At 44.0% G+C, this 11,427-nt stretch overlaps 1 long non-coding RNA gene across 1 annotated transcript; it reads right to left on the bottom strand.

Moving 5' to 3' along the window:
• Positions 1–3,300: 3,300 nt before the first annotated feature.
• Positions 3,301–6,633, bottom strand: LOC125946847 (uncharacterized). The gene is made up of 3 exons (XR_007467922.1): positions 6,185–6,633; positions 4,987–5,090; positions 3,301–3,383 (listed from the first exon to the last, which is right to left on the bottom strand). It is a non-coding gene; the product is annotated as an uncharacterized LOC125946847 (long non-coding RNA).
• Between the last annotated feature and the right edge of the window lie 4,794 nt (positions 6,634–11,427).

Here is an 11,427-nt window from a genome sequence, read left to right as displayed (position 1 = left end):
TCATTACTCATATCACAATAAGCCAACAAACAATGGCACCAAAGAGAGCATAGGGGAAATTATGTGCAGTTCGTAATTGAACTAAAGAAATTGTAAATGAATGGACATGAAAGAGTATGAAAAAAAGAGTTCAGTGACGATTACGATACTCCCTGAGGAGAAATTTGAACGCAACTCTACACGTGTTTTCATTTCGCGATATATTGGCTGGCGCGGACAACCTGTCTCGTGCGGAACGTTGCAAGCGGCGCGAAGTGTGGCTCAACTGGCTGGAAATGGTTTTAGGCACAAAAAATAAGACAGGGACAGGCGCAGCTGCCTCGCTACTCTTACTTTTGCACCTAAGACCATTTCTAGCCAGTTGAGCCACACTTCGCTCCGCTTGCAACGTGCCGCACTAGACAGGTTGTCCGTGCCAGCCAATATATCGCAAATGAAAACACGTATAGAGCTGTGCTCAAATTTTGCCTTAGGGCGTATCGTAATCGTCGGTGAATTCTTTTTTTTTCCCAGGCGCACCTGCCTCGCTAGAGTTCCAATCAGCCGGCCGAAGTGAACGGATGTGCCATCGGCGTGCTCCGCAACCACCGAAACGCCGCGACCTTAACCAGCCACGTTGCCCGGGACTTTTTCGCCGGGAGTTATATCGGAAGCGGCCTTCTCACCATTTCCCACGGTTCGTCTTTATCCCCGCTAACCCGAACGCCGACGAGACGTTCCGGCAACGACTGCGCCGACGGCGCGGGCTCCGGCTCGGAGCTGACCAAATCATGGCTACGGTAGAAACTAGAAATTTCACGAGCACCGGGACGCTACACCGGTAAGCATCAAATGACGAAGACGGAATGAACCTCACCGGGCCCGGCACGTCGACGGGGTACCCAACCAACCACACGGAGGTGAGCGGGCCTATTCTACCTTCCATTACACCTCCCCCCTCGCCGATGACGATGCAGACTGGCAAACGGTGCTAACGCTACGCCAACAGAAGCAACAAGCGTTGGAACGAAAGCGCGGCAAAGCGCCGGCCAAAGACAAGCTCGAAACGAACACGGACACCAAGAGACTGTCCACTCCGAAAGGAAGGAAACTGCCCAAACTCCCACCTATACCAAAGGATGATTTCAAGATCGACATGCGACCGCATCAGGGCTTACCCCTACACAACATCATCATACCAGCAATGGCGACAGGAATCATTGAAACCTGCAAGCATGAATGTTCTGGGAGACAATTTCTCCAGCGAATCTAGCCGGGCTATAGCATAGCCATCCTCTCTACTCCGCACCAAGAGGTGGCCATGAAAGCGCGGGGACTTCGCCTCATGACCATTAACGGCACAGCCCACGCAGTCAGAGCTTACGCGGCCACCGGGGAAGACGCGCTGAGAGGGGTGGTGCACGGCATACCGCAACACACTCCGTCAGAGACCCTGCTGACTATCCAGACTGCCGACTGCAACCTGTCAACATGCGAATTCGCACGGAAGGAGTCGAGTTGATCCAGGCCCGCATGATCGGCGATACCCAAAGTGCCACCCTGACGTTCAGCGGGTCCATACTACCGAGAACCGTATACTATTACGGAGGAGAACTCTTGTGTCACCCCTTTCGTGCTACGGTCCAAGTCTGGAAGATTTGTCGCGGCAAAAGGCACCGCACGGACGTTTGCCCAAATCCTGCGCGACGAATCTGCAACATGTGTGGGCTGAGATTCCAAGTGAACGATACCCTTGTGAACCGAACTGTGCCTAATGCGGGGAGGGGTGGGGGGCTGGGAAGGGGGCATCTTACCGGAGACAAGAGCTGCACCAAGCACCTAAGGCAACCGCAACAGCCACGAGCATCGCGGGCCTCACGTCCGCAGAACACCAGACCACAAAGATGGCTTTCCTCCGAATACGGGGAAGAAGACTGCAGGGCGGGTCGAAGCCACAGAAGCAGAAGCGTCACGGAGAGATCCCGCTCCAGAGCCGCGCAGCGCGTTGCCGCCTTCACCCACTCAACAAGTACGCAGAAACAAAGATCTCGATCCAGGACCCCGACGAGGAACAGCCACGAGCAGGGATCAAAGACCAATTCAAAGAATTCACCTGCGTAGGTAAGCTGGGCGGGGGTCGCGTCTTTCACGACTAAACTCGTCGCGCAGAGTGAGGCATACAAGGGGGCCATCTGAGAGGGCAGACTACTTAAGGCAACCTTACAAGGCAACACACAAGAGGTAGAAACAGTCAAGAGACAGGTAGCTATGCTTACGGCGCAAATGGATACACTTAAATCCAAACCACCAACTCCGCCGCCGCACCAACGCCACTCGCGACACAAATCAAGCAGCCAACACAAGAATCACTGTAGTTGTTGTTGTTGTTGCCTCAAAACATGGCTCGCCACCAGCATCAACACAGCCTTCTTCTTCTTCTTTCTGTGGTTTTATTAGCCAAAACCAGTTCTGATTATGAGGCACACCCTAGTGGAAGGCTCCCAGATTTATTTTGACCACATGGGGTTCTTTAACGTGCCCTACAACGCAAGCACACAGGAGTTTTTGCGTTTAGTATCCATCTTAATGCGGCCGCCGCGGCCGGGATTCAACCCTTACAAAAAATTCTAGTAACTTTCAATTAAATTTTTTTAGACAAATGTTACTAAAACCTACGAACGGTCTATTGAAAGTTCTCAAACCGTTTTTAAACTTCCTAAGTGCTTCATACCAACATCCTGTCGACTATTGGCCACCGGTATTCAATCAAAATTTCACTTACAAACTTTCTTGAAACGATGAATGAACATCCTTCAAACATTAAAAGCAGGGCATCTTTTTACTTCTTAGAAACATCCTAGCAACTTTTTTCCTACTTTTTGCCATTTGCCCTAGAAACATCCTTGTAACTTTTTTCCAACTTTCTGTTGCTTGACCTAGAAACTTCCTAGTAACTTTTTTCCTACATTTGCTGTTCGCCCTAGAGACATCCTTGTAACTTTTTTCCAACTTTCTGTTGCTTGACCTAGAAACATCCTAGTAACTTTTTTCCTACTTTTTGCTGTTCACCCTAGAAACATCCTTGTAACGTTCTTTCAACTTTCTGTTGCTTGCTCTAGAAACATTCTTGTAGCTTCTTTCCAACTTTCTGTTGCTCGCCCTAGAAACATCCTGGTGACATTTATCGACTTTTTCCAGCATTTTTTTAAAATTGTCTGGTAGTGCTCTGATGCAACCTTGAACATATAAAAGTATGTACCTGTTAGCGAAACACACCAATCTTTTCAAACACTGATGTTTATTTTCCAACCCTTTCATACACGCCCTAAGAAGCCACAAGCAAGCAGTGACTATAATGTTGTCTGGATATCTCCCGTGTTCTTGATATCCCTCTTGCTGCAAGCCTAAAGGAGGAAAATGGAATAATAGTTAGCCTTATGAGTTGTATCTGGTCGAATACCATGATGCAGTCATCCACAAGAATTTGACTTCGAATGACCCACAATCAAAACGAAGATTTCAACTGACTGCCTTGCCACACATACTTAGAATGGCATTCACACCTCTGGGGTGCAAAGCTTCTTTTTGGGTGACGTCCTTGTGGGTATTGGAACGCCACCCTAAAAGTGACTGAAGCATTGCTGAAGCAAAACTGCTGCACATAATATGCATGTGCTACATATAGGAATCGTACACTTGTATAAAGTAGCTGTAAATCAGTTGCAGTAAAGATAGTCAAAGTTTTTAGAACGGCTTCCGCGAGATATGCCAAACTCAATAATAGGATGACATGTGTAATGCACTTTTTGCCTAAACCATGTCTTAGGAGGTAGAAAACATTTTTATAGACCCTCTAGTGTGCATTATTCACAGTTTGAAAACTCAATTTGGTAAAACCACAACAAATTATTATATTAAAAAGTGACTATTTCAATATTTCCACCAAGTACAGGGCAGCTTGAGCATGAAGCAAACTTCCTTGTGACATCTCAGTAAATCCGAGGTAGTGAGCATGTGGTACCACAAACCACAGATGCACACATGTTCTGGGCAGTAGTCAGCACTGTTAGCATGTCACCGGAAGCTTGTGTATTAGGCAGCTGACAAGTAATATGAAAGAAAAAGTAAAAAGGATTGTTTGCATTTCAGATAAGTGACAGCAAAGAACAAGCTTTATCCAATGTCAACTGTAGAAGGGCAGAGGCACGCTGAAAAAAAGCCAATGTAAAGGCGAACGCTCAGCGTTCAGCTGCACTGTCGTGGCTTGCAACTACTGCCCACAAAAAAGTGCCAATGTAACGATGAACACTCAGCGTTCAGCTGCACTGTCGTGGTGGCTTGCAACTATACTGCACTGTGCGGATTGTTGTGATTTAGCAGTTTGCGTTACCACCTCAAATTTCTGTAAAGTACAAAGGAGACCAGCTTCCTGCTTGAAGCCAACCTGCACTTCGGGTGCATATTGAACTTGTCACATTAAAAGGTTATTGGTTTGTTATATGCTTGAGGAATTACCTTCTCATACTGTGGCTAGGGATTCAGCAGCTACCTAATAAAGACGAAAATCTTGCTGTTTGTATGCTAATTTTAGGTGATGAAGTACGGTACGCAATACATAAGTGTTACCGATTAGAGGGAACAATATAGGCGCACAGACAATAGTGTGAGAAGTGAGCTTCACAATACTACATAATAAAAATGACAAAAGATACACATCTCGAGACCTCATGCTTCGATCTCAACGATTATCTTAAAAAGGCAATCTGACTAGATTAATATACAGTCTGTACAGAGTATATCATGCCGTTACTCAAGTCAGAGTTATATTTAGCTCAGAGGAGGCTAGTTAAAGGTAAGTTCATTAAAGTGAGGGCCCTCCAGATGACCAAAAGTGAAATGCAAGTGATTTACCACTAGAAATCATGAAAATGGCACACACAGTAAAATGATTGCATATTACAGAAACATATCCTACAACACACAAGGCAATGACAGTTTTGTACGCACCTTTGTAAAAGCACGCAGATCAGGTGCTTTATAGTGGTGCTCTCCAGCTTGCAGCAGTGCTGCAGGTTCCTGTGGGATGCCTCCAGAATCCGCATAGCCTTCAACTGCAATGAATTTATTGCAATGTGAATCTGGAAACCTGTCATATCAGTGTAATACTGAATTGCAGAGAGCCTCACACTAGCAGCTACATTAATGTGCGTCTCGTACGAATCTCTCCATTATATCTCAGGAGGTTACACGGTTATGTTGTAACAAGTGCGATTCAATGTTGGAATGCAGCAAACATAAGACTACCAGGAAAATCACCGAAACTCAAATATTTAATAAAGCAAAAGAGCATTGGATTATGAAAAAAAAATATTGAGCACATGAAAAGTCTTTTGAACCCTAGGCCGTGTTTGTATAGCGATGGTATTCCTTCTCGCTCTTCGTCAGAGGTTTGACCGACGCGCCGCCCGTGTTATGAACTGGAATAGCCGGCCGTTCACGGTGGGTGGTAAGAATGACGTAGGATACAGCGCAAAGTATCGCCACGAAATCGCAGCGCTTACTTTATTACTGCAAGGCACAGTCATTACCTATGACTGGAAGAGCTGGCATACTGTTCTTTAGATGAATATGTATAGTAAAAGCCAGCGTCTGATTGAGAGGTCTCGATTAAAAAGAAACCTCGTCACTGCAATATCGGCGTATATCTGCCTCGCAATATAGAACACGACAGGTTCTATAGTTCAATATAGAATACAGACAGGTTCTCGCGACGCGGGCCTTCAAAGTGAACTGTATACATAAAAAAATCTTCATACAAGCTAATATGTGCGCAAGCGTCAAACATAGCTATCCTGTGCCAACGCGTGAAGCCCATGACACATCGACGTGTACACACCTGCAGTGTACTCGCGGAAATGCTTATATAAGGAATAATTTTCTGCCGGGAAACTACCCTACAAACAGTACCTTTCAGTGTTTCCATAATTGTGTTCCCATTCAATCAGAGCAATCAGACGGGGTAGCATACTTCACAGGAAAATGCAAGTACGCGATAACATCAACAGAAGCTTTCGTAAAATTGCTTACTAAATGTGCACAGAAACATGGACAACTTACGCTCAGAATGCGCTCTGCTCTAGTTACACAAAGCTCATTACATGAACCATAAGCTACAACAACGCGCACAAGCGCCAAACTTGCTTACCTTTCAAGACGTAGTCAGCAAACACTCCTTCGTCCCACAGGTACCGTGGCACCAACTCTCTTTCGGGCGCAAACACTGTAGAGCTGCCGATGAACTACAGCACCACGAACGCATAACCTACAACAAATTCTTCCATACACTGTGATGAAGCCCCAGTACCAGGCTTTTCACGAGAGAGCGCAGGCAGGCGGGAACAAAAGCAGCTCGGACGGGCGCTGTAAGACACTGTTGACACTGGCGTATCGCTCGAAACACACGGCGAACACACGGTGTTTCACGAGTTCAGAGGTTGTGCGATGGTTAATGCACACGATAAGAAGCACATTTTGCCTAGGCACTTCTAATATAAAATTCAACTACCGCCTCATTGCAACAAGCACTCGCGCACAGCCAACGTGGTCCATAAACTACAGCAACTTGGATTGGATTGGATTTATTGAACAAAACACTGCAGCAGCGCCACACTGCGGTTAACAAAAAGGAACCGGCCTCCCCGATTCGCATCGGTTCAGGAGCATAGCCTTCGAGATTCGCATTTATCACTCAAGGGAAGTCGTAGCTGAAGCATGAGCCAATCCACGCGCCGCCCGTGCAGCTCCGTCTGCTTGAAATGACGGACGGTCTACGGGATAATGTGACACTTACCGAGCACATATCCGTGATCACCGCCCACATACACGTTGGTTATGGCACCAAGTGTAATGTTTTCGAGAATATGTGCCCTCATCTTGAATTGGTGAGACCATATTTCCTCTTATCGTCAGGAATAAAGGTAACAAAACGTGGCGATGGCTGGCGTGCTACTGCAGCTGAAGCTTCGGCTGAAGTGCAACAGGCGTACTGCTTGCACGCACGTGTAAACAAACAGATACGGCCATGCCAAATACACAACTGACTACTCAGTAAACTGACAATCGTAAATTATTCACTTGTGTGCCTTAGCAAGCATTTACAGAATCCTTGCTGCCGTACGAATCCCGCCAATATATTGACACGTATACATGTTTATCTTTCACCGGTGGCCGCTTTCCACCGGCTAACAAGCGTTAAACGTTATCGCTCGGCGCAGGACGCGCCTGCATCGGAAGCTTCTAGAACGTTATCGATGCTTCTTTCCGTTGCCTGTTTTCACCGACGCTTGTGTTATCTGATTGTATAACCGACGCGAATTGTCTAGAACTTTCTGGAAGACCCGCGGGCATCAGGGATTAATCTGGAACCTTCGATGACTCAGGTATAAAAGCCGACGCGTTTCGCCGCTGATGAGATTTCGACGACCGCCGACTGTGTTCGCCGCATTCGTTGTGCTTCGAGTGTAGCTTGCTTTTGTGGGCACAGGTTCGCCCAATAAAGAATTAGTTTCGTCATACACAGTTTTACGACTGTTGACTTCAGCGTCACTACTACGTGAGAATATCAACACAACAATCACCCGCAGTTTTGAAAAGAAAGGCTCTTTTAACAGTGACCGCTGGTACTGCATTTGCGAGAGTTTTGTGTATAGTTTGCATAAAATCGTAAAGGAAAGGTTTCTTAAGAAGCCGAATTCCAAAAAAAAGGTAAGCGTCGTGAAAACAAATAAATGGTCTTACGACATGTCAGAAAGTCTAGGCATTGTATAGTTCCTGCTAGTGCTACTGTAATATGGGAGTAGTGGTACCGTCTCTGCCTCACACGCAGATCTGAGTCCCGGGTTCGAGTACCAGTCAGTGTAGAACAACTTTTTTTTTTGAAGTAGGAAAGCGTTATATACAATTTCAATGGGACAGGCTAAGATATTTTACCTTAGCTTCTGCTAATTATATATGCACACATAATAACAAAAATTATTCTGTCTCCTCGCTTTCTCTTAAACTGCAGGAAGCAATTGTCAGTATGACACTTAGTTTATTCGTACTAATTATTGTATTACCGATATTGCATGTTATGCTTCTTTATTGCGGTGTTAATTGAGCAAATGAATGAAAGAAATACAGTTGTTATAATTTTCTTTACACAAAAGTAAAGACAGAGCCTACCAACTTTCCTTAAACTTCCTTTAAACTTTCTTCAAACGAACTTGCTTCAAGTGAAAACAAGAACGGAGCCTATCAACTTTCTTTAATGTTGCTTTAAACAAGCTTTCTTCAAACGAAAATAAAAACAGAGCCTACGAACTTTTTTTAAACTTTCTTTGAACAAATTTCGTACAAACAAAAGTTAAAACACAGCCTACCAACTTTTTTAAAACTTTCTTTAAAGAAACTTTCTTTCAACCGAAGTAAAAACAGAGCCTACCAACTTGTTGTAAACTTTCTTTGAACAAACTTCCTACAAACGAAAGTTAAAACAGAGCCTAACAATTTTCTTTAAACAAACTTTCTTCAAACCGAAGTAAAGACAGATCCTACCAACTTTCTCGTAACATGTGTTAATAGAAAGTAAAAGTACATAGAGTGTTACTAAAGTTGATAGAAAGTTGGTAAGATTTCTAAAGAAAGTAAGGAAGTATTTTTGTATGGGGTCACAGTAGAATAGTTTCTATGAAGGCTTTCTTAAAAGATTTGTGGTGGTGGAATAAAACCCATCTCTACGACCACATCCACCGCCGACTTAAAACCTTCTAGACATCAGCGAAATCCCGGTTTTCCCAGCATGTCGTGCGAAACACTCAACATTCCCGATGTGTTACGGTGGTCGCGGGGTAAGCATTCCATCGGAGCGTTACTTCACCGATCTCAGAAGGCTCATGTGCTTCGCGTTGCGCAACACAGACAGATAAGCAGTCAATGAGTCGATACGGATGATAAGGAGTGATGAGGGGCGATATTTGCTTCATCAAAGTGGAAGATTGTTCAACGCGGACCGATAAGATTCTTAAGAGCGATAAGGGTTTATATTGGTCGGATCAATCCGGATAAAGTTGATAAAGACTGATAAATGTTGACAAGGGTCGGATCAAGTCCGATACAGGTGATAAAGACCGATAAGCACTGATAAGGGTGGGATCATGATCGATAAGGTTGGTAAAGACAGACGAAGGTTGATAAGGATCGGATCAATTGCGATGAGGTTGATAACGATCTATATACTAACGAGCCCCACAGTGGTTGCGTCGCCAGTGCAGCCGACGTGTTCGTTTCCCTTTCAGTGGAAATTTAAATTTTGTCTATTTCTCCATCATTGCTGCACTTAGACTCTATGTCGTTACTTTAAAAATATCTCAATGAAAATGAAGTGCAACCTACAAGACAATACTTAGCAAAATTTGTTGGTTTGTCAAGCCACAGCGCGTGTCCAGAATGACTCTAGAAAGGTTTAAATTTCTGAACTTTCTCATGTGGCAAACGTGGCTGACATTTTATAGGTCTCACAAACAATACTTGAAATTGTAATTTAGGTGAGCACGCGATAAGTTGCTACGTTCCTAGAACGAATATGAAACTTGAAAAAGCTGCCCAAGGGTTACCTGTACATAATATTTACGACATGAGGTTTGGTCACTGGACGCTGTTTTAGAGCAGAAACGTATTAAAGTTTTTACCGCAAATTACCTTAGTAAAACATTTTCACGTAGTGTGAACCCGGACTAATTTCTTCTTGTAAGCATTGCTCACTGTTCACGGCAGCACTGGAGACGTTTCGAATAAAATAAAGATATTGGAAGCGCTACAATTACGGTTCCCGTAGCAAAGAACCACCACAGTCATTTATCAATGATCATGTAAAACAAAGTAGATTTTTCTATTTCTTGCGTTGAAAAAATTTATAAGCCATTGTGAACATTTCAATACAACTTTTAAAAGCAGCAATGCTTTTCTTACAGTCAGCGTCTACGTTGAAGATATGCAGGCAAAAATTGTTTATCCTAATTTGGCTCTTGTGATGGGCTAAATTGGGCGGGGTCACAGTTTAATCCACGACTGCACTAGAAATCAATTCTTGCAGACGAGTGTTTAGAACAAAGCCTTGTGTGATAATGAATAGCGATTATCTACCGTATACATAACGCATCTGTATAGTTTGTGGCACACATGAAAAGGAGAACAACTTCAGGTATTGGTGTCGCTTCTTGTTATTTTATCGACTCCATTGAAACAGAAGACATGTACCTTAACGATTAACCTCGAGGGACGACATCACCTCTTATTGCATGGATTGCAAGGTTCATGCGCGTATGCGAATCAATGGAGAACCGGAGGTGCAGTGTACCCGGTAGCTTCAAAATGAGAGTGTTGGAATTACCCAGTTTTACCTTACAATGTCAGATTCTCATCAAGCGTAGATTCCCATCACGAACGTTTTCGACAAGTTGTGTCAACGCCATATTCCTCACAAACCAATGATTGGCCATTTGCCTCAGTAGAAAAGGCACGCAGTAAATGCATGTGATACCAGCACCACACTCGGTCTTGATGGGCTCACTTTTCCCATTACTAGAATTTTTTTGTTTTTGCCACAGAACGTAGCTCGTACCCACTACGAGAACTGGCCACGCTGAAGTTTATGAAAGGTCCGCCCAAGATAATACAAATATGGCAAAATGCAAACCGTGTCGGAACAATAAAAACTGAAGCAGAAAGCAACGTTAGCAATAAACTTTTTAAAGGGCTTATTCAAGAAAAGAGGTAAAATATAAAGCACACAAAAGCCGGTACCTTAGCCCCCTATTCTTCAGGACGCTAAAGAGTACTGTTTCGAGATTATCTCACTTTCTTTTTTTTTCTTTCTAAGGCCTGCATGGTTTTATCACATTTTGCCTCCCTTTGTAGGAAAACCTGCGATTTTTTTATCACCGAAATCAGCCACCCTTCAGATTCTGTGTCCTTGTACCGGATAATTGTAATACATTCTTAATTTGGGGCAATATTGGAAAACTAGCTAAATTCCGGGCAATATCTCTTTTTTATCTCTTCAACAAATATTAATATCCGCCCAATTCGGCCTTACGCATAGCAAAAGTGCGGCCGTAGCTTCAAACTGCCTGTGGAAAATTTCCGGCCAATTTAAGTACACAAAGACATCATGTCTTATTGATGTCCCTGAATTTAAAGGTGCATTTCACAGCCTTTGACATCTAACCGTGTTGTGTTTCTTACGTACTGCATATATTAGTATTAATAATACTGCCTATATAGGCGTGATATTCATCTCATTGGTCATCATATCATTCTCCCTTCAATAACGGGCGCATCGCTTGCTTGCTGGCCGTCTTTGCACCACCTCAATTTAACTGCAAAATGTCATCCATTCAAAGAACTCTA

Source organism: Dermacentor silvarum, chromosome 7 (genome assembly GCF_013339745.2).
Source record: "Dermacentor silvarum isolate Dsil-2018 chromosome 7, BIME_Dsil_1.4, whole genome shotgun sequence".
Lineage (NCBI taxonomy): Eukaryota > Metazoa > Arthropoda > Arachnida > Ixodida > Ixodidae > Dermacentor > Dermacentor silvarum.
The sequence above is the reverse complement of the archived record's forward strand: the minus strand, read 5'-3'. Positions and strand labels throughout refer to the sequence as shown.